The sequence below is a fragment of the Marmota monax genome, unplaced genomic scaffold (assembly GCF_021218885.2).
Source record: "Marmota monax isolate L192 unplaced genomic scaffold, Marmota_monax_Labrador192_F-V1.1 WCK01_AAM20220418_F8-fsc00027, whole genome shotgun sequence".
Lineage (NCBI taxonomy): Eukaryota > Metazoa > Chordata > Mammalia > Rodentia > Sciuridae > Marmota > Marmota monax.
Window position 1 is genome coordinate 1788274 of NW_026694617.1, and position 21225 is coordinate 1809498.

At 32.7% G+C, this 21225-nt stretch overlaps 1 non-coding gene across 1 annotated transcript; it reads left to right on the forward strand.

Moving 5' to 3' along the window:
- Positions 1 to 19039: 19039 nt before the first annotated feature.
- On the forward strand, positions 19040 to 19171 carry LOC124077977 (small nucleolar RNA SNORA18). Its single transcript, XR_006846774.1, has one exon. It is a non-coding gene; the product is annotated as a small nucleolar RNA SNORA18 (small nucleolar RNA).
- The last annotated feature ends 2054 nt before the right edge of the window (positions 19172 to 21225 follow it).

Below are 21225 nucleotides of genomic sequence, written 5' to 3' on the forward strand. Positions count from 1 at the left end.
CCCTAAAAAGAAAAAGGACAAAATATTCACAAAAAAAAAACCCTACATTAAAGCAAAGTTTTTCTTTAATATATTGAAAAATTTTGTGGTAAAAATACAGTATTGTACCATATTAAATTTTAAAAAATGAGCAAATCTACTTAAAATCATATTTTTGAAGTCCTCTGAATCTATAAATTCACATATGCTTGCTAGGTTGATAAGGCAATTCATATTATCTTTAACACATACTTAAATCAATAAATCCAGATAAGAAATATTCTATAATATCTTTCATTATTCCCATCTTTATCAAGATTTGAGGTTCTATTTTAATTAGAATTCTGCGGGTATGTCTGAAATTGCTGCTTGCTGCTTTTAATTTTACTTAAAAAATTCTAACCTATGGAAAATATTTTAAAGTACGATATCACCATTTTAACAGGATCTCCCTGGAGCAGGAACCAACCCTTATCTAACTCCATTTTGTCTCTCTAACCTATTTTTTGTCTCTCTTCCTCCAAGTAATTTTTCCACCATGGTTTACCTCAAATTCTTAATGACAGGAACCATGGCTGTCTGCATGCAGGAGCAACCATCTGAGGATGGGGAATAATTTACATCCTTCTCCACCCCCAAGCATTAATCATTTTCCTGTCACCACCAGGATCCATGAAACCAGACCTGAGATAAAAAAATCAGATCATGTTTGACCAAAATGCTATATATACTTCCTGTCCCCTGCCTTAATTCTTCTATATATTCCTGGAGCAACTTTCAGTATCCCAAAGACAGATATTCTTCCCAATATGGCCACACCAAAATAAATTCCTTTCTTATTTCAGCACCACTCCCTTCTGTCTCTGCTGATTGGATTATTATGGCAAGTATACAAATATGGTCTTTTAAGAACCCTAGAGTCAGGACTAGGACTAGGACTCCAGTAACACCATCAAGCTATGTTAAAGTTACAATGCATTTATCATGTGATAGTAATACAACTTCACAAACTGATCAATCTCACTTTCTGGAATTAACTGGGAATATAAGTGGAAAATAGCATCTTCATGTCTCCCAATTTTCCTTAAGTGTTTTTCCTTTTATTTGTTCTTAGATATGCTTTTGAAAATCTTTAATGAATTATTGACTCTAAGAGGTCTAACATATTGATATATTAAAATAATCATTAAAATATGTACAACTGAACAGTTCTAAATTGGGACAACAGTTTTCATAGTATCCCAAGAATAAAACCATAAATCACTTAGTCTTGCCAAAGTATAGAATCTATGAAACATAAATACACATAAAAAGTATAAATTGTAGTTTATGGGTGATGAGATTATTTAAAGTAAAATTTTATCCTGTCTTAAGTGACCTAACAACTGCACAGTATGACAAACATTCTAATTTCTAAAGCATTAATGAAGCAATTAGCATAGAGATGAATGCAAATGACAAGCAATTATGGAAAAATTGGAAGGTAAAAAGATGAAAAATGAAGGCGCTGAATTCATGACTTTGTTCCTGTTTAGTACCTTTGAGGATAACCTGGCTGACCCACTAAAAATGCGTGTCTACCAACATTGTTGTATATAAGATAATTTTTTGTTTTAAACACATATAACAGATAGCAGAACTTATCATAGACCTTTAACTTTAACCTCTGACTGCAGGTAATTCTTATGCAAAGTCTTCAACCTTAGTAAAACACCTTTTATTTAAGGACCTTAAAGGATGTTATAGAAAAAAAAAAAAAGTGGGGGAGGGAATTATTCCTCCTCAGTGTATTTCAGTCTCACAGAGTAAGTCAAGAATCACATTAAATGATGTATGATATTAAAAATTAGAAAAAAAAAAAACAAGATCAAGTCACAAAGAATTAATGGTCTCGACTTCCCTTGGCACCCTTTCTGTTGTCAAAGAGGATTTTCACTTATTCAGCAGCTTCTGAACTTATTCAGTGACTAGGAACAAATTTATTTTCCTCTACAATGATATTAAGACATTTTATAAATGTATTATTTAAAGTGACTAAGAGGGGCTGGGCTATAGTGCAATGGCAGAGCACTTGCCTAGCAGATGAGAGGCACTGGGTTTCAATCCTTAGCACTGTATAAAAATAGAGAAATTTAATAAAGGCATACTGTCCATTTACTACTACTAAATAAATAAATAAATAAATAAATGACTAAGAAAGTTGAGTTCATTACAAAAATATTTTTATTCAATGTCTTTATAAAAAATGACAAGGAAAACATAATTTAGAATCTCATTTCTATCAAGTATTGCACACCCTTGAGAAAGTCCCTAACATTTGTACTAAAATTTTTTTATGTATAAAATAAATGATAGAACCTGCCTCATGTTTGTTATGAGGTTTAAAGTATTTAGTTTTTTAATCTTATTTTTTGGGGGTGGGGTTCTTGGTTTTTTTCTCTTTTTTGGAACTGGGGGTCAAACCCAGGGCTTTGCGAATGCAAGGCAGACTCTTTGTCACTATACTCCACAGGATAGCACTTGCCTAGCTTTGCACAAGGCCTGAGATTTGATCCCTAGCACCACACACAAAAGAAAATAAATAAATGTTGAAAATTAAACAAGAACTTAGAAAAGTATTTGATCTCTTTAAGTACTCAAATATATTAGTTATTACTACTGCAAATAACTAAAAAATGTACAAAGAAAAATATTCACCATATCCTGGTACATAGAAAACTTTGGCTTTTTAGAAATCATTTTTTTTCTCCTCTTTTTTAGTTAGCCCACCTTGTGCTAGATAGTGAACCTATGGTCTCGCCTATGCTAGGTTAAAATGGTCTATCACTGAGGTACAGACCCAGACCTTTTTGTTTTGATAAGCAGTCTTGCTAAATTTCCCATGGTGGACTTGAATTTAGTATTCTCCTATCTAGTCTCCTGGTAACTGGGATTACAGGCATGTACCACTGCAGGAGCTGAGAAAATCTATTTACTATGTATCATTCAATATCACTATGTGTACTCATACAAAATATAAGAATATCCATAGCAAAACACTGGTCAGATACATTAAATTCTAATTTGCCTTTTCACTTATTAATACTTAACTAAGCAGAACAATTTTAAATGAGACATAATTTTTGAAGTATTTAGGTCCCCTGCTACATTTTTCTTAAATACAAAGGACAAATACAATTAAAGAAGATATCCTTAAAAGCAAATACCAAAGCAGTGTGAGGTAAATGGAAGTAGAACAACATTGTATGAGAACATAGAATGTGGAGTGACTGCCTTTGGATGTTTGAGGGAAACTTATAATTATGTTAATATAATGTTTTTAATTAATTCTGTATTAACTTTCAATGGTAACAAAAAATACTGAATGTGATCGAAAGGACAAGGTATTAAACAAGGTAAAAATTGTGGAGATAAACTAATGCCAAACTGTCATTCACCAAATAAGGAAAAAGAGATCTGAGAGAAGCTAAATTTCTAGTGAATGCACCATTTAAATTACTAGAATTGATGCAATTCTAGACTTTATCACGGTAAGTTTGAATAAAGATAAAGAAAAACTTGATTTCTACATCTATTAGTGATTAAGTAATTGGGACAAACCTCATATTCAGGACAATAAGAAAAGTTGGGAAACAAATTTTCTGCTTGAAGGAATCAGAGAGAAAATACTGAAGGATGATCAGGCTAGAACCTAAAGGTGGGCGAAGGCCATTTGGTGAGCCAAATTTCCTATGGATTTCAAAGTGGGTAACTGAGGGACTAAGAAGTGCTTTTCAAAGTCCTATAGATCTGGATGAAAGGAATTGGAGTCCAGTACCCATATCAGGATCCATGTTGATGTGAAAATCCTGTTTTGACTGAAACTTTAAAAAAGAAAAAAAATTATATGTATACATGTTAAGGTCTGTAAACAAGTCTAGATGGCGCCTGGCATTTTGCCAGAGGGAGTGGTTAATGTTAAGGTCTGTAAACAAGTCTGGATGGTGCCTGGCATTTTGCCAGAGGGAGTGGTTTGTGAAGTAACGCCAGCGAGCCATTAAGTGTGGAGATTCCTTATTGGTTGACTGCTGTATCTAGTTTATGTTAATTAAGATAAGCTGTGTGGAATGTATAAATATCTCTGTTGTCCTACAATAAAGGGCTCCCACTCCTGCTGTATCAATGTACACAAGTTGTTCTTCACCCCAGGGTTATTTTGCTGCAGCTGGACTGCGGCATATACATATGTATGTATATGCATATATGGAATACATACATACACATATGTATATATGCACATATATTTATATATAGAGAGAAAAATCATTGATCTATGCATTTAATAAACATAAATCCAATTAGGATAAATTCAGTTATCCACACCTTGAAATACTATTGTCAAATTATTAAAAGAACAAAACTTGAATGGATTGAAAAACAACTTATCACATATAAGAGGTCTGTAATAAAATTCACAACTGATGTCTCAACAGAAAATATGGTGTCCAAAAGGCCTTGGGATGGACACTCAAAAATGCATAAAGAAAAAGGCTATCAACCAAAAGAGCTATACTCTTCTAAAGCAAAGGAGAAATTAGGACAAACAAAAGTGAAAGAATTCATTACTCGAAAATCTTCCTTCCATTAATAACAGGAATTCTCTAATCAAAATCAAAAACACAAAGGTGAATGATCATTGGTAAAAGTAAGTACATCAATACAAAAATAGTATAAATATATTTTTATAAATGTTTTCTCTATCCAACTTAAAAGACAACTGTATAAGTAATGTGTAAGTAAAACTGTTGGTAGCTGACAATGAAAACAGATATATTTAAAATTTTTTAAAGATGGACACAATATCTTTACTTTATTTATTTTATTTATTTTTATGTGGTGCTGAGGAGCAAACCCAGTGCCTCACATGTGCAAGGCAAGTACTCTACCACTGAGCTATAACCCCAGCCCCACCTTAATTTGATATTAATCTGAACTAGATTGTTCTTAATTATGATGTTAATTTTAATCCTTGAGACTAAGACAATATCTCAAAATTGTAGGAGAAACAAACAAAAGAGTTAAAATGATATATGACAATACAGAAAAATATTATTATAGAAGAACAAAAACAACCTAAGACACATGGAAAAAATTGAAAAACGTCAGAAAAATTCCACTAGTAATTACATTAAATATAACTTGACTAAACAGTTAAAATTCATGATTAAATGGACAACAAATATATTAAATTATATATTGTCTATAAGAGACATACTTCCGATTGAAAACCACAGATAGGATGAAAGTAAAAAGATGGAAATATAAATACCATGCAAAGTAATCAAACTTCACTGTGTATAGTAATATCAGGGACAACAGATTTTGAGACAAAAATTATCACTACAGGCAAAGAATGACATTTTATACTGATAAAAATCAAACCTTCAGGAAAATATAATAATAAATGTAAAAGTACTGTATAACAGAGCCCTGAAAGACATGAAATAAAACCTGATAGAAGTGAAAAAGGATATGTATATTTCAAGAGTAATTGAAAATTTCAATATATAATTTTCAACACTAAATAGAAGAGCTAGGCAAAAGATCAACAAAGATATAGAATACTTGAACAATATTAGAAAAGACATCTATAGGACACTCCATATAAGAAGAGCAGAATAAAGATGGAATCCATCACATCATTTTTTTAAAAAAAGCCTAAAGACATTAAAAAATTGAAGTTATATAAAAGATTTAAGTGTCAAATGTTATAGACTGAATTTTGTCCCCGTAAACTCCTATGTTGAAGCATTAACCCCCAGCATCTCAGAAAGTGTATTTGAAGATAGGACCTTTAAAAGGTAATTAATTTAAAATTAGGCAATTTCAGAGGGCCCTAATCCAATTTGACAGGTTTCCTCATAAGAAGGGATAATTAGGACAGAGAGACACCAGAAGCACACATGCACAGAAGGACAGCCATAGAAGAGGCCATAGAGGGTGACCATCAGCAAGCCAGAGAGAGCTTTGGAAGAAACCAATCCAGCCACCACCTAGATCTTGGGTTTGTAATCTCTGAAACTGTGGGATATAAAATTTGTGTTATTGAAGCCACTAAGTTTGTTACAGTTTGTTATGGTGGACCTAAGGAAATAGCATTTAAAGTGTGTTCTCTGAAATTAGAAATTAATATCAAGAAAAAATTTGGGAGAAATTTACAAATGCAAGGAAATTGGACAACACATCCATAAATAATATAATTAAAGAATAAATCAAAATGGAAACTAGAAAATACTTGGAAATGAATGAAAGTGAAGATTAAACATATAAAAATGAATGGAATTCAGCTACAGCAGGGTTTAGAGGAAAATTCATAGGTATAAATCCTTGTTGTGGTTTGAATATGAGGTGTCCCCCAAAATTTCATGTATGAGACAATGCGAGAAAGTTTAGAGGAGAAATGATTGAGTTATGAGAGCCTTAACCCAACCATGTGGAAACTGAAGCAGGCAGGGTGTGGCTGAAGGAGGTGGGTCATTGGGGGAAAGGCATTGGGTTATATATTTTGTATCTGTCCAGTGGAGTATCTCTGTTTTCTGATCATCATGTAAAGCACTTCCTTCAGCCACACTCTTCTGCCATGATGTTCTGTTTCATCTCAAGCCACAAGGAATGGAGTTGGCTCTCTATGGACTGAGACCTCTGAAAATGTGAGTCCCTAAATAAACTCTTCCTCCTCTATAATTGTTCTGATCATGTTTTTTAGTCACAGCAGCAACAAAGCTGACTAAAACAACCATATATTTAAAAATTAATAACCTAACTTTTTACCTTAGCAAACTACAAAAAAGAGCAAACTGACTATAAGCTGAAGCAAAAAAAAAAAAAAATACAAATGATAAAAGTAAAAATAACTGAAATATAGAATTGAAAAAAATATAGAAAATAAGTAAAAGTTGGTTCTTTGAAAAGATTAATGAAATTAAGTAACTGTTTAAAGTTGATGAAGAAAAAAGATTCAAATTACTTTATTAAAAATATCTTTATTCACCGAACACATGATATCAAATATGGAAAATCCTAAGAAATCTATAGTCAAAAGACTATTGGAAGTAATAAATTAACTCATCAAGGTGGCAAGATACAAGATCAATATACAAAAAATTAATTGTATTTCTGTACTCTAACAATGAAATCTCATAAAGAAATATCATTTACTACAGTATCAAAAAGAATTTAAAAAGTAGGAATATATATATATTTTTTTCTGGTCCTGGAGATTAAACCCAGAGGTGTTTTAACACTGAGCAACAGTCTCAACCCTTTTTATATTTGATTTTCAAACAGTGTCTCCCTAAGTTGTCAAGATTGATCTTGAACTTGCAATCTTCCTGCCTCAGCCTCCTGAGTTTCAGGGATTGCAGGTGTATACCACCATTCCTGGCAGAAATAGGTATACTTTTAACAAAAGAAATACAGGACTTTATACTTAAAACTATGAAATATTCTTGGAAGAAATTAGAGAGCTAAATAGGAAAGACATCTTTTTCCATACAATGAAAAACTTAATATTTGGATGGTAATAGTGTATGAATTGGTCTACAGATTCAGAACAATTCATATAAAAACTCCTGCTACTTTTTTTTTTTGCAGCAATTGATAACCAAGAATAGCCAAAATAATCTTGAAAAACAAGGTTGGATAACTCATACTTTCCAGTTTCAATATTTATTACAAAGCTATAGTAACCAAAATACTGTGATATTTAGTCCAGGAATAGATAAAACAAACAAACAAACAATCAAACCAAAAAAACCCACAATGTAACAGGACTGAGAGTACACATATAAATCATTATACTCATGGCCAATAATTTTCCAAAAATGTACCAAGATTGGGGAAAGATTGAGCTTTGTAACAAATGGTGCTAACACAACTGAATAGCCTCACACAAAAGACTGAAGTTAGACTAGTTCTTGGTAAAATACAAAAAGAACTCCTTTGTGGTTCAGAGACCCAAATGTAAGAGTTAAAACTGTAATAAGATTCTCAGGAAAAAATGAAGGAGTAAATCTTAACATTCATTCAGTAGGGTTTTCTTTGATATGACACACTGCAAGTCACCAAAGGGAAAAATAAACTGACTACTTGGATATTATCAAGTTTTAAAAACACTTTTGAGCTTCAAAGTACACCATCAACAAAGTAAAGGCAATTCAAAGCAATGGGAGAAGATATTCCAAATCATGTATTTGATAAGAAATTTGTGCCAGAATAAAGATCAAAACAAAAAACCTGACCAAACAAAAAAACCCAAAAGACAAACAGCCCAATTAAAAATAGAAAAAATAATTTTTCTAGAGGAATACAACTCAAGATCACAGTGAGATAAAATATCACCTTACATTTACTACAATAAATGAATCAAAAGGCAGACAGAAGTATTATAAAGGACATGGGAAAATTAGAATTTTTATGTTATTGTATGATTGTAAAATGGTATAGACACTTTGGAAAACATATTTACAATTCATGAATATGTTAAAAACACATATAAGTTCATATATGAATACATGACCAGTGAAACTCTACATCATGTAGAACCACAATAATGGGATCCTAATTAGAATAAGTTACACTTATATATTAAAAAAAAAACACCCAACTGTCATGTGTATCTAAAAAGAATTAAAAAAAAAACAGATTTAACTATATGATCTAACTATGCCACCCAAAGATATATTATCATATATAAAAACATGTTTTCAAAAGCAACTTGCACACAATTTCCCTAGCAGTATTATTTACAATACCCTCAAAGGCAAAACAACTCATAGGTCCATCAAATGGTGAATACACAATGTGGGGTATACCCCTACAATGGACTGTTATTTAGCTGTAACTTATGGCTAAAAACAGTTCTTGATTTTGCTTTTCAATCTCAGGAATTTCTGCTTACTATTCCATTGATATAGGCACTTATTTTACTTGCACTCACATCAAGAAATATTGGAAAGAAAGTTTTGCCTTCCTTCACTGTCACTATCAACAGTCCTGAAGAAAAACAGAACTATGGAATTATAAAACTAAAATTATCAAAGCTTTCAGAAACCCTCAAATCCCCATAAAGTATAATCATTTGGTTTAAGGTCTATAAGCTCAAATTCACAGGGACCTCTATGTCATCTCCTTATGAACTAATAACAGATTATCACAACCATTTAGAAATCTCATCACCAATTCTAGATTCTACTTGATTACAAACAGATATGACAGATACAATTAATAACTACAAGGACTCTTATGATATCTCCATCTTGAGTTCAATGGATATGAACAATATTTTCAAACACCCATCTCTTCATAATCCATGATCAGACAAGTTATTTTTCTGGCAAACACATCAGAAAAACTTCCCTTAAAACTTGATAAACAGGATTCTATTGGATGCTGTTAATGACCAACACAAAAGTACAGTTGGAAGTATTGATTTTCATATTCACATTTCCTCCCTCCAAAGATACTCATTATTTCATATATTTATTTGTTTGGGTTGCCATAAAAATACCATTGACTGGGTTGTGTTAACAACAGAAATTGATTTTCTCTCAGTCTGAAAACTAACAAGCCAGAGATCAGGGTGCCAACACAATTAAGTTCTGGTAAGAGTGTACTCTTCCTGGTTTGCAGATGGCCACCTTTTCTCTGTGTCTCCATATAACCTTTCCTTGTGCACATATAAAAAGAAATCTCTTTTTTTCCCTTATTCTGATAAGGCCACCAGTTCTATAAGATTAAATCCTTACCCTTAAGACTTCGTTTAACTTAATAACCTCCTAAAGCTCCAAGCATGGTGTATTTTGGGTGGGACACGATTCACTCCATAGTGCTTTCTTTTCACTTCTGGGCATCTATTTCATTTGGAAATCTTAAACTGAGGATTTTTAGGAAGCATTTAAAAGCCTCTGACTTCTGATTCATCCACATCATTTCCTGTCCCCCGACTCTGCTCCCTATGCTATTAATTTTATCCTGCCTGACCTCCATGGTTACCTTCCACCACTTATGGAAAAACAAACCTCTTACACATTTTTCCCAGACTATAGATATTGCTCTGAATTTAATGGATTCCTGGATTTGTCACTCTCTTCTTAGACTGGCTGATAATATTTAATAGCTCTTCCCTGAAATGCTTCAAAAGACAAATTCTCTTTAACAGAATGTTTCAGACACTTTCACCTCCAATCTTGCAAAATTGGATCTTGACTTCATATTAACTAAATGCTTCTGCCCATGTCATTATAATCCTATCAACAAAGCCCAGTCAACAAATAATAAGCATTTACATTAGGACTAAGTCACAATAGGTTGTTTTCTTCAAATATATTCCAGCCAACTTTATATAAACTATTTGATTCCACTCAAGGCATTTGTTCAACTCAGAACACACAAAGTAACTTCTATTACAATAAAAAATGCTTATCTTTCCAATACAATATATGCTCAACAAGGATACTACATTTTACATGGACATCAGACCTTTTCCTATTTCTATACATAACCTCATTTACCCTGGGTATTTGGAGTAATCATTAAGAGATTTTCCAATATTAAAAACTACCATCTCACTAATAAGTCATATTTCCTTAAATATAATACCCAGAAGCCTTCAAAGTATAATACATGTTTCTTAAAATAACTTCCAAAAGAGAAAATCATTGCCTTTTCATGAATATTCTTCAAACTACAATTTGCTTAAGGAGAATAAAACTATAGAGAAGGTACTTAGAAACTTCTGTCTTGTCTTAACAAATTAATAAGAAAAATCACTTCTTCTCTGAAAACCAAAATGCTAGCCTAAATTCTTTTACTAAAGTTGTTATAAGCAATTGTATAATCTTAATTTCTCCTTAGTTTGCCAAAGGAAAGTTAGTGTTGTAGCAAATACTTCTCATTACAACTATCATATAAGGTAAATGAAAGTCTACATTAAAAACAGAACAAAAATTGACCTCAATGTCTAAAGCAGAACCAACTAGATTTTGGTACAGTTTATCATGACCCAGTTCTCATAAACTAGATGCTTAATTTCAGACCTATTTAAAGGACAAATCAATAGTCATTTGTTTCTAATCTGATAATTGCTTTGATTATAATTGACCAATATGTCCTGTCCAGCGTAATGTTTCACATTGTTCAACAATTCATTCTAACACACACACACACACACACACACACACACACACACCCTGGAGAAACTATAGACTATGTTCAACAGACAATTCCAGCAGATTTTAAGAGCAAACAGTCTAGAGGAAGGCCTTTTCTTACAACCTTCTAGGAAATCACCCAAGCAAATCCCAAGTCCTATAATAGGTTCTAAAATCCTCTTTCTCAAACATCCCATAATTTCCTGTGGATTTGTATACTTTTGCAAGAAGGAATAGGCTTAATTTGCTTAATTTGTTTAAGCATGGAGAGGCTCCTCATGATCTCTGGCTTATGGGCTTACATGGGTACAGTGGATATAGAGTTGGCTTGGCCTGAGCCAATCCTTGGTCTTTCATTTATTGCCAGTAGATCTGTATCAATCCACTACCACTCACAAAGGTTCATTTTTCCTATAATGGGAAAATCTTTTCTCAGTGGAGGTTTATGTCAAGAAAAATTGATATGACGCAAAGTAAATAAATGCTGGTAGTTCCTAAAAGAGAAGATCAAACAAGTTTTCATAAAAAATTGAATGGATGAGTTCAACTGTAATTAGACAAAGCTGAGAGAGAATTAAAGAGAAGACAGGTTTGATAAATAACTAGAATGAAACACAGAGGTAAAAGAATTTAAAAAAGGGGGGTGTTAGAAACATAGGTGATATAATTATAAGTACTAAATTAGGTCTCATTGGAGACCATCAGAAAGAGGGAAGATATGAAGCAGAATTGTATGCTTCAATGATAGTACTTTACAAAACATATTACAGCCATCAAGAGAGGTTTAAAACATCCCTGTAAAAACCCAAGAAAAATATATAAAAAGAAATTATACTAATGAACATGATGGTCTTTATATTGGAAGGAATAAATATGTTATTCTTAGTACAAATTATTCTTTGTACAAAAGATTTTAATGGTAACAACATTTGATTTTGATAAATCAAGAGTATTTTAATATTGAGGAAATCCACTAAATGATTAAAGTACATAACTTCTGAGTGGATATATGGAATAAAATAATATGAAAAAAGGAAAGAAAAGGAAATATAGAATAAGTAGACTATTTACAAAGCATATAGCACAGTTAAAAGATGAAATAAAATTGAATAATTATTTAAGTGCACTAAATATTTCCATTGACAGAGAAAGATTACCAGATTACCAAAGATTACTGTTTAAAAACACAACAGAACAATTATATGCTATTTAAGAAAACTCAGAGATAAAAACACGTTTCCTAAGATAAAAGGATCAATACACAAATGTACAACAATTCTCCATTTTGCATTTCCCCAAAGTTATACCCACAATGTAAAACAAACATTGACAGAAATACAAGAAATGTAGAAATCCACAACTATAATATACTTTCTCACAAGTCTCTAGATACTGATAGACTAGAAGACAAAATGTAATAAATGTACAGAAGATTGAGCTAGGCTTTTATCAATTTGGTCTAGTTGACTATGTGTGCTTGTGTTGGGAGAGGTCACTACATACACAGAAATGGCAGAATAGCAACAAAAAATAAGTGTACCTCATCTTCAAGGCATATGGAAAATTTATATTCACTATATGGTGAACACAGAACAAGTCTCAGTGGATTTAATTGTACTGAAATATACAATCTAATCTCTAATCACAAGAGAATAATACGTGGTGGTGCCATGCTCTTTGACTTCCAGAACTATGAGTTAAAATAAGCCCCTTCTCTTTATAAATCATTCAATCTCAGGTATTCCATGGTAGCATATTGAAACACTTTTGATTAATGGAACTATAGAACAGCAAGCAAAGAACAGACTGCAATATCACTACTGGGTTAATTGAAATATATATATATATATATATATATATATATATATATATATATATAAATAAAATTTGACTCCTGAACAGAACAATCTTACTTTTGGATTATAAAATCTCAACATGGAAAACAAAGCAAGTAAACTTTTCTTTTTTTTTTTTTTTGAGAGAGAGAGAGAGAGAGAGAGAGAGAGAGAATTTTTAACATTTATATTTTTAGTTTTTCAGCAGACACAACATCTTTATTTGTATGTGGTGCTGAGGATCGAACTCAGGCCACACACATGCCAGGCGAGCGTGCTACCTCTTGAGCCACATCCCCAGCCCCAAAGTAAACTTTGATAATATTGTCATTGTTTCAGATCTGAGAAAACTTGTTAAATAGGGGAAAGAGGAAACATTGACTGTAAAGTAACAAATTGATAACTTGAACTACAGCATATTGAAATTAAGGAGCTTATACAAATATGAAAGCTGATTCAATGAGGTTAGGTGTTCTCACATTTAGTTTGTGAACTAGAATTTTCCACTGTGCTTTAGGAGTCTTTTTGTCCCTTGGATGATTCCACAAAGTCTCTGTTAATTGAACTTTCCCTTGGATGGTAGTTCTTCCTTTTATGTTTAAAGTAATAAATCCTAATTATAAGTACCATGGATAATATTTTAGGATTTTTAAGCCTTTTGTTTTTGCTTTAAATTACATCAGAACCAAATATACTTGTTTGGTTTATTTGACTCATATAATTCAAAAGCTAATTGAAAGAAATACATAAAATCTAGGTTGTATCAGAATGCAGGAATCCCTATTTAGCACAAAGAGTGGAAACAATCAAAATCCAGAGTTATACAAAAGTACATACAAGAGGAAGTGAGGGGAAGGGGAAAAATAATATAAGGGGGACAAACGAATGTCAGTAGAGGGTGCAGAGAGAGAAGAGGGGAGGGGAGGGGAGGGGAGGGGAGGGGAGGGTGGATAGTAGAGGATAGGAAAGGCAGCAGAATACAACAGACACTAGTATGGCAATATGTAAATCAATGGATGTGTAACTGATGTGATTCTGCAATCTGTATATGGGGTAAAAATGGGAGCTCATAACCCACTTGAATCAAATTGTGAAATATGATATATCAAGAACTATGTAATGTTTTGAACAGCCAACAATAAAAAATTAAATAAATAAACAAATATGATTGATGTTAGCTAGATGGGTACTCTCAATTTTTATGTCCTCTTTTTCTCTCAATTTAATAAGCAATAAGATTCCATTGTATTTTGAGCAACATTGAAATCATCCACAGTGCTAGTTCATAGGATATCTCAGGCCTATGAAGAGGGAATACGAGGTAATATCTTTCTCATTGACATAACCAACAAATCTCAGGGTTTTGAAGGTAAGACAGAAGAAAATTGAGGATTTAGAATACTTAAAATTTACATGTGCACTGAAGATAAAGAGTATCTGACATCATATGCTGGATTTTATGGATTAATCTTAGAGTCTCTTACCTTAACCCATTGGTCACTTCCATGATTCTAGCCCTGCACCATCCAGGCAATAACCAGTAACCATGTGTGGCACTTAATTGCTACTACTTTGAAATAAGGAAATTATCATTGGGTTTTGAAGACTTAGAAGAAAACAAATGTCTCATACTTTCTGTATTGATTACATGTTGACATTAATTAATATTTGGGATATATAAGATTAAATAAAATGTTTATTAATTTCATCTGTATTTTATATTTTAAATTAGATACTAGGAAATTTAAAACCATGTTTTATGGCTTACATTTGAGGCTTGCATTATATATCAAAATGATCATGCTGCTCTAGATTACTGTCACTCATGTTTTTGTTCTTGGCTTAGTCTTAAGTTTATGAAACTAATTTTCTTGTAACACTGGCTTCTTTGTATAATAATGGTTCTCTACTGTAATGGTTAATTTGAATTGTCAACTTGATTAGATTAAGAGATGCTAATGATTAAAAGGCTCTGGTGTATTCATGAGGACATGTCTAGGAATGATTAGCATGTGGATAGCTAACTGAAGTGGAGACCCTCCCTAAGCATGGGCAGCACTGTCCAATAGGATGATGGCTTGGATGGAATAAAAGTTGGAATAACAAAGAAGCTTTAGCAGATGCAAGCCTCATTCTTCTTGAACAGGCTTTTGATTCCTGCTGCAGTCACCTGAGGATATTGGATTCTTACTTCTTCAGTCTTACAATGTGGGCTCTGCCAGAGATTCTCCAAGGAGTTTCCAGAAGCCTTTGGTTTCTGACTAGGGTAGCACTGTTGATCCCTCTTTTTCTGCAGCTTTAGCATCTTGGACTGTGCAGCTACTGGTTCCTCCAGCTCTCCAGCTTGCAGATGGCCATTTTAGATTATCCATCTTCTGGTTGTATAAGCTAATCTAATAAATCCTGTCTTTATAATCATACTTCCTGTTGATTCTGTTCCTCTGGAGAACCCTAATACATCTACTTTGTTCATCTTTGGGTTGACCCATCCTGCATTTCCCTGTTGTGCTCTGACCATGTAGTTATGCCCCATAGAATGTGTGCTCCAGGACTGAGACCTTACCAAAATCTGCAGAGAGCTGAGTGCATTCCCTGTGAAAGGCAGCTCATTTAAGATACCATATGCTAATTATTGTCATCTTTCCATAAAGAACCAAATCCTCCATGTCACCAAGGTACTTTCAGTTATAATTAGAAGAACCAGTTAATTTTGTTAGAATAAGAGTAAGTGACCTTAAAAAGAAGTCCTTGGGTTACATTTTCCTTATGAATTTCAAGTTTGAAATGTAATATGTAACAAACAGTTTTTTACAGGAAAAAGAAAAGATTAGGGTTAAAATGGCACTATGTGATTCAAGTCATTAGTTAAATCATGTATAATAATGTATGGAAAGTTGTGGTTTCTTTTTTTCTGTTTTTTAAAATGTATTTATTCTAATTTGTTATACATGTTAGAATGCATTTCAATTCATAATACACATATAGAGCACAATTTTTCATGTCTCTGGTTTTACACAAAGTAGAGTCACACCATTTGTATCTTCATACATGTACTTAGGGTAATGATGTCCATCTCATTCCACCATCTTTCCTATCCCATGCCCCCTCCTTTACCCTCCCTCCCCTGCAACCTATCTAAAGTTCCTAAATTCCTCCCCATCCACCCCATTATAAGTCAGCATTCACATATCAGAGAAAATATTTGGCCTTTGGATTTGGGGGATTGGCTTACTTTGCTTAGCAGGATATTCTACACTACATCCATTTACCTGCAAATGCCATGATTTTATTCTCTTTTAATGCTGAGTAATATTCCATTGTGTATATATACCACAGTTCTTTATCCATTCATCTAGACCCAGCTTCCCCCACTCCTTGTTTTATACCCAAAGGACTTAAAAATAGCATATTACACTGATGCAGCCACATCAATGTTTATAGGAGCACAATTCACAATAGCTAAGTTGTGGAACCAACCTAGATGCCCTTCATGCCCTAGATGAATAGATAAAGAAACTGTGGTATATATACACAATGGAATTTTATCTTTTCTTACATAAATCTACATGATTATTCTAACATTCACATATAAAGGGAATTTTTGCTATATTAGAAAAGCAAGATTATCCTAGTGTACTTTTTTTCCTAGATGTATTATTGAAAATTTTTTTCACTTAAGATGATGCCATGCACAAGTTACCAGTCTGAAAATCACACTCTATTTTGGGATAAATTCATAGAAATAATTTACCACAAATTATTTGGCCATTCTCTCATGATGGAAAAGACGAGTGATTTTGCCATAAAATCTATGTAGATGGAAAAAAAGGCAGATTTATATCACCATAACTATTATTGTAACAATATAAATAATATAACTACTGTGATCCTCAACTGTCCTCTGATGATCTTGTCACTAGTGTCCATTAGTATTTTATGCTCATCTCACCCTATTATTTTAATATCTCAGATTTGAACTCATAGATCACTTAAATCATGTTCAATGCTTTCCTATAGCTAGAAGTAACTTTGGAAAGCTTTGCTTTATTGAGTTATTGTTTCCAAGGTTTGGGTTTCTGGTTATTCACAGTCATTCACCTGGTCAGTTTATTGCCTTATGTAGTTTGAATTTTGCTTTTTTGTGTTTGAATGATTATTCTAGTTTTTTTTTTTTCTACCTTAGCCTTGTCTAGGCAGCTCTTTTCGGCACCTTTCATTTTCAGCAACAGTGAAGGATAACCAACTGACTTCCTTTCTGTTACATCTGAGACAGGAATTCTTTCCTGCTAATGTGTGTTTTCAGGTTGGAGAACTTGGTATGTATTTTTTTCTACCCATTTTTCTGTGGCTTGAGAGAGTAAGTAAGAGGTGGCTGAGGACAAAGGATAATTGCAAATTCAGTGTCAAATATTGTAATGTTTGAATTCAGTTTACCATTCAAAAATTTTTTTATGAAAAATGCTGTACCAGGGCACACTTGGCTGGTTATCCATTTTCACAGGAGAGACCTCCAACACCCAGATGGCTTTTCCCAAATTCAGGGTGTGGCCATAGAGTCTTCTTAATTGTTGACTTTCCTATATCCATTGTTTTCCATTTTCTCCAAGGGTAAAGGAAAGGAGAGACAGGCTCTTTAATCTATTTCGTCCCATCATCCCAGATGTGGAACATATATAAACACTGAAATAGTTATTATATGTAATACAATTATATAAAATGTAATTACAAACAAATAATTATTAATATAACAATGCAAACTCTAGATTATGATCTCCAACCTCTAGATTATGATTTACCAACATATTTTCATGCAACTATGTCCAGTGCATTAAAATATTGAAACTTAATATTTAAGACTGAAAACAAAATTGCAATATAATTTTCAATCTTCTTATTCTTTCTTCAACCTATAAAATAGGTATACATTTCAGTTACATTTTTTAGTTGCAAGAACATCCTTATTCCAGAATAAAAAAAAAGGGGAATATAGTATAATAGTTCTTTTGTCATGGTCCCAGGAGTTATTGAATCACCAAGCATCACAAGAATAAGATTGGCTGGTTAGAAGTTTGTATCTCAGTCATTACTGAGACATAATATAAAACTGTCCCTGAATCTCTCATTACCAAGTTTCAAATTCTCTGGAAAGCCTTATTATTGACTTCAGTCTGACACACAGCCTTGAATTAATCAAGGTGGCTAGGGAGTGTGGTTATATCATACTAACATAGCTGCTACTCAGGATTGTCACCTAATTTTGTGGAGTCTAGTTCAATTTGAAAATGTGGGTTCTCTTGTTCAAAAACTATTAAGATTTTAAAAGAGCTACATCAGGGTATTAGAGCAGAAGACTTGGGGCCCTTTTAAAGAGAAGGGCTCTATGTAACTATATAGGTCACATGTCTACAAAGGCAGACATGGAAACCATAGAATCTGCTTAGGTGTGTTGTGGGGTGGGGAAGATATTCCCAGAAGTAGTAGTTACTAGGCAGAGGAAAAATGAAAAAGAAGAGCCCAGTACACTGTACATGTGTCATCACCTTTTTTAAAAAAATTCAATTTGTTTTAATTAGTTATACATGATAGTAGAATGCACTTGTGCACTTTGATATATCATACAAATATAATAATGTATATATACAAATATATAATAGATGGGATATAATTTCTCATTTTTCTGATGTACATGTTACAGAATCATATTGGTCATGCAGTCACATATATACATACAGTAATAATGTTTGTTTCCTTCTATCTTTCCTATCCCCACATCCTCAAAAAATATCACTAGTTTTAGATGACTTCTACCATTTCTTCTAATACCTTATTATATTTTAGATCACAGGGCATCGCTTGTCAAGGTATCTGATACAACAACCTAGTTTTAATTTATTTATAAACAGTATAGACTACTATGTTATAAAAACAGAAAGCAGTTTTTAAAAAAGAAATGAAAATGTAGGCCCTGATTTTCATTACATTCAAAATTATATTTCATCAAATATAATCACAATATGTAGGTTAAATTTTTTTTAAGTTGAGGTCTATCCCAATGGGGCTTTTTCTGTTGCCACACATCATTGGAAATCCCTCATAGAGTAACTCTGTGGTTTTGCTTTACTCATAGGACTATTTGTTAGACTTGTGGGAAGTAAATACAAGATAATTAATTTTTTTTAAAGAAGCTATAACAGCTAGGTTAAAACATAGAAAACATGGATGTTTGATTAATAGAGACAATCACAATAACTCTTAAAATTTTCCTTTTGACAATCACAATAAAAAGTTAGGAGCAAAATACTAATTTCCCATATCAAATACCTATACATACAATTCAAGCTAATACCATATATAAAAATATTTTATTTTTTGGTACTGGGGATTGAACCCAGTCATATTTTATCACTGAGCAACATCCCAAGGCCTTTGTAATTTTGAGACAGGGTCTTGCTTAGTTGCTAAGGCTGACCTTTCAAATCAATGGGGTTACAGGCATGTGCCACCACTCCTGGCTAAGAATATTTAAATTTTTATGTGACAAATAAGCTTAGTTTTTATCTGTTAACATAATTTTTATTTGATTGATAACAATATTAAACGCAAACAATTTTTGTTAAGCAATATTTAATACAAAACTCACAAAAGAGAACCATTCTTACCCAAGAATGCTGACGGGAAAGGATGGACAATTTCATCAAGTTAAGATATTTAATTTGTATCCAAAATGAAGAAATGCTATATTTCCAAAATTAATCTTTAAAATGTCATATGTAGCCAGTTTCAAGTATTTATCCTGAATTTACAATTAAATTCACATGTTTCAATTGAAGAAGTCCATTGATTTCAAATTTTATAGAGTATTAGGTTTCAGTCATCAAAATAATCTTAAAATATTCATTGTAATTTGACTGGAACATAATTTGTGTTCTCTGCAGCTCACCTCACCAATACCTGAAATATTTACAGCCTTTTCAACCAGACTAGTCATCCTGACAATGTCAAATTGCTATATAAGTTTCTAGACACTCTCAATTTGTGTCTTTATCCCACTGTGAACAGGTAACAATTTACTGTCAATCACCAGCCAGTGCATCACACTTTCTTCATGTACCCTTCTTGCGTCCAGCACCTATGAAGCAAAACTCTTATACTAGATAGATTTTCACATACCAGGTGGAGATAGACCAAACATAGCAAAGGATCCAAATAAATGCAGAATGTGGGAGGAAAAAAAATAAATAAAAACACCTGGAGAAGCCCAGCCACTGAACTTAGGGAAAAGAATGCCAGATCACTGGGTGAGAGATATTAGTAGCGGCTGCCTATTTTTCACAGTCCATTCTTTTCCTGTTTAATATTAGGCCTCCATGTGATTAATATTAAAAATGTACAACTTTGTCATTTGATAATTCTCATTAGCCCAATAGACCACCTGACTACATTATACTTGGCCCTTTTATTTTCTTGCATGTGGGCACCAAAGCTCATTTTTCTCCTTAACAAACAACATCATTATAGTTTTCTTCAAATACCTCTGATTTTCTTCAAGTTAGAAATGCAAATTAGAAGGGAACAATGTAGGAAGGACATTTAGAAGGACTGTGTTTCTAAACAGAGATATTAAACAGTTTGTTGAGGCAGATATATTCATCCACAGTAAGTCTCCTCAGGGACACCTCAGTCTTTTGCATAGCCCTAAGGCACCTTCAGGGAAGTCAGAAAAGTCCCCGGCCTTGGGGGTTGCTACTAATGCCAGCTGCCCCAGCTGCAGTAACACAAATGAAGAATATCTCCATTTTAGCTATAGTTTAAATGTAAAGTGTACACTTTGTGTTATATAGAAAATATAATACATGGAGGTGGTAAGGCATACTTGAGGGTTCAAATTATAAATTTCACATTAATAGGCATGGTGCTATTATCTTCAAAATATAACAAAATTAAAAACTTTAATAACAGTACATTACAACTCTCAAGAAAATCCTTTAAGGGATCTGGGGCTGAGAATTAATGCATAATTTGATATTCCATTGATTTGCTGTATCGAAATACAAGCTTTAGTAGACTAACAAACAATCTGTGCATAAGAATTACTAATTCCCAAATGTGCTGGAACAGAGGGGAAAAAATCCTTGGTTAAGCTAGTTCTCTAAGAGAAAACCACTGTCCTAAATTCTTATCATTTGGGCTATTAATGCCATAGCTAGCTTAGGCTGTATAAT